This window comes from Bubalus bubalis, chromosome X (assembly GCF_019923935.1).
Source record: "Bubalus bubalis isolate 160015118507 breed Murrah chromosome X, NDDB_SH_1, whole genome shotgun sequence".
NCBI classification, from domain to species: Eukaryota; Metazoa; Chordata; class Mammalia; order Artiodactyla; family Bovidae; genus Bubalus; species Bubalus bubalis.
In genome coordinates this window covers 122,993,788-122,997,227 of record NC_059181.1, presented here as the reverse complement: position 1 = coordinate 122,997,227, position 3,440 = coordinate 122,993,788, and the positions used below count along the sequence as shown (strand labels likewise).

The following is a 3,440-nucleotide window of genomic DNA, read 5'->3' as shown; positions in this document are numbered from 1 at the left end:
TGTCCCTAGGGTTACAGTGCCCTAGGGTCCTCACACATTGGCCTTTCCAAGGTGCCAGTCTGTCCCCCACATGGTGATTTTGAAGAATAGTGGCCCACAGAGGTCAGAGAACATGCATCTCCCAACCCACTGCCCTATCGGCCATGTGTGGTGAAGACAGGTGACTTTCACAGAGGTTTCGTCCAATCCCACACCCGGACTCTCATCCATTTTCAACAGGTAGATGGGGGCCTCCTTTGGTCACATCTAGCTCAATGAGTCAAACATGTCCCTGGGAGTGAGTGTGTCTAAAGGAGGCCCCTTGAAAAGTGCCTGATTCATGAGCCAACAAAACCATTTGATGTACCCGCCATCTGGGTAAGGGGGATCATGTCCACAGTGGTGGTGGGGACAGGGGTAGTGGTGGAGAAGATCAGAGCTGGCCTCACAGAAGACCAGTGAAGTGCTTGTTGTCAACAGAACAGGCTGTACATTGAGCCCCCAATCAAGTTCTTCAAAGGGCAGGTACCCACGGAGACCCAAGTTGGATGTGGCAGGCCAGGAGCAGAGGTAGCAGAAGCCCAACCACCCCATTGATGAAAGGAAACAGGAATTTTGAGGCAGCCTCAGGGAGTCTGAATCCGAGGCTCTTGGAGGGGGATGGGAAAAGCACACACAGGTGTTCCCAAGTGAGCACCCTAGGGCCACAAGAGGGGTCTTTATGGGAAGAAATCAAAACTGAAGACAACAGCCTATGGATGCCATCTGGGGGTGGGTGGAGCTCAGGGAGGCTGCAAGCTCAGTGGAGCGCCTGACTGTGCCCTCCCACACAGCGTCATGAGGAGTCTGTGTCTCAGGTGCTTGAGGAACAGTCAACTGGAACATGAGGTCACTTCCACTGTGCTCGAGCACAGCCCTACTCTGGGGAGAGCTCGACCTGGGGGTTGGGGGGAGCAGGACAATAGGTCTCTGACTTTTGGACCATCTGAGCGGGACCTACCAACTGGCAGCATCAGCCAGAAGATACCAAAGCCAGAAGAGGGGCAAGGCTGGACCAGGGGTGGAGGAGTGGGACCACCAACTCAGGCTAGGCCAAAAAGCCTGCTACGGACCCTGTCTTCCGGGAGGGACACTTGCCAGGGGCCCATCTAACCGCTGGGGTCTCTCTTGGTGGTAGTTAAGCCAGGACATGCCAGGGCCTGGCCCTTCAGCAAAAGCCAGCCACAGGCTTGCCCATTTGTAGGGGTGGGGGGTGGCATGTTTGTCAGCCCATCCAGGGCCTGACTCCCTGAAACAAGGCACCTGGCAGTAGATGGAAGCTTTTGCAGGCAATCAGAAAAATACATTTATGTACTTTCAGACAAGAGACAAGCTGGGATCCAATATCTGTCTCCATCCCCCTCCCCCACACTGGGCCAGGGCTGCCTCTCCACATCACCTCTGTGACCTCATGAAACAAAAGGGGGCTGACCACTTAATTGGCTACCTGGCCTGCAACACAGATTCTAGAATTTCCAGAGATTATGTATGGGGCACCTCAACCCTGGCCTGAGGCCCTTCTGCCATGAGTGTTCACTGCTTGGGTAGAGAATGCTCCTGAGCTAGACTGGCTCCATGGCTAGTCAGAGTCCCCATGAGGCACGTGACACCCCACTGGCCCCATCAACTGATTGGGAGCCCACAGCAGAGGACACCCCTGATTCCTCCCTGATGCAAATGTGGATTCAGGGGAAATTTTGGCAAAGCAGGGTGACCAACCCTAGAACCCATATCTGGGCTCTCAAGAAAACCATCCACACAGGGCCTGAACGCAGAAATGGCCAACGAGGAAGAGAACAATGCTGTCCTAGGGCTGCCCTTCCCCAGGAAGCTCTGGATGATCGTGGAGGATGTGGCCTTCACCTCTGTGCACTGGAATGATCAGGGAGACATGGTGGTCATTGAGGCAGATCTCTTCCAGAGGGAGGTCCTCCAGCACAGAGGCACAGAGATCATCTTTGAGACAGACACTATCAAGAGTTTCATCCGTGAACTGAACCTCTGTAGGTTCAGGAAAATCCACCCTCTGGGTAGCTCTGCAGGGAAGAAGAGGATGATGGTAACGTAGAAAGCCATTTCAGGGAGACTAGGTTAGACAAGCCAAGTGCTGGACGGGTTTCATTTCCCAGCAGAACGTTTTTCTTGTAAGAGGGTGGCTAATGAAAGAGAAAGCAGGGCCTGTCGTGTTCCAAAACCCCCCTTAGACAGGATGCCCAGGGGTGACTCCAGACCCTGAGGGGCCGCTTGATGTCAGGGATGGCCAGTAACACCTCAAGGGAGGCCAGCCCCAGGTGAGCTCTATGGAGTGACATGCCAGGGCCTCATAACATGCCAGGCATGAAAAGACCTTGTCTCCATAGTTAGGCAGGGCGAGGACAGTGGTGGAGAGGAGGCTGGCGAGGAAGGGCTCCTCTCCCCCACGATGGCTAAAGTGGTTCATTTCCTTTCAGATCTATTGCAACTCCAATTTTCAGAGAGACAAGCCTCTCGTCCTGCAGAAAATCCAGAGGAAAGGTGACCCAGGAGCAACTGCTCAGCCCACCACTGGCGCAACAATGACTCCAAAGAGACAGAAGTGAGTGGTGGCAACCAGACACTCTCCTCGACTCCATCACAAGAAGTGCACCCAAGAGGCTGCCAAGAAAGTCCAGTAGGGAGCCCCAGCTGCTCGCAGAACCCCCTGCCTGCACTCATTTGTGCTCTCTCGCCTTTGGTCTATGGGCAGTGTAGACGAGCGGGCAAAGGGAAACCATCTCCCCAGTGAGCAGGGCAGCCCCAGTGGAGAGGGTACATCCAGCAATGCCATGTCTGTACCCCTAGCTACTGCTGGAAGGTATGGCCCAGGGGAACTGCCTGAGTGCCCCCCAGAGAACACAAATTATGAATCAGTGATGGCTTTGTACAACACCTATTCCTCCATCCTGACAGCAGCCCTTTCTGTCACAGCCCCAAATGAGGCCTCTGAGGCAGAGGAGGAGCAGGGAGAGTCCTCAGATTATAAGTGTGTCCTCTGTGAGCAGGTCAAGGAAAAGCCCAATCCCTGAGTTCTCAGGCCCCTAGGGACACTAAAAAGCACTCTTTTGCAATCTAAAATTGATTTCTGACTCTAATAAAGTAAAGCTAAACTCAACTGGAGTAAATAAGGAATCAAACGAGAATTGTGAGTCTGTGTTCTTTCTATCTGTCCATGCTATTCACACATGGCACTGGTGAGCCAGATAAGCCTGGAAGCCCATGCCCCAGGCAGGCTTCAGTCTGGTCCCTGTGGTCCCTTTTCATCTGAAGCAGTAGCATTTCACACACTTGACCAAGGGTCTGGCTCACAAGCCAAGCGTTAAGGCAAGCCCAGGACGGGCTGGTCCCTGGGCCTTGCCTGCCATTCAACAAATGGCCCAGCTGGGCTCCTGACTTTGGGGGTGTCA

General features: G+C 53.9%; 1 pseudogene; it reads left to right on the top strand.

Moving 5' to 3' along the window:
- The first annotated feature begins 1,593 nt into the window (after positions 1 to 1,593).
- LOC102410055 lies at positions 1,594 to 3,062 on the top strand (annotated as a pseudogene).
- The last annotated feature ends 378 nt before the right edge of the window (positions 3,063 to 3,440 follow it).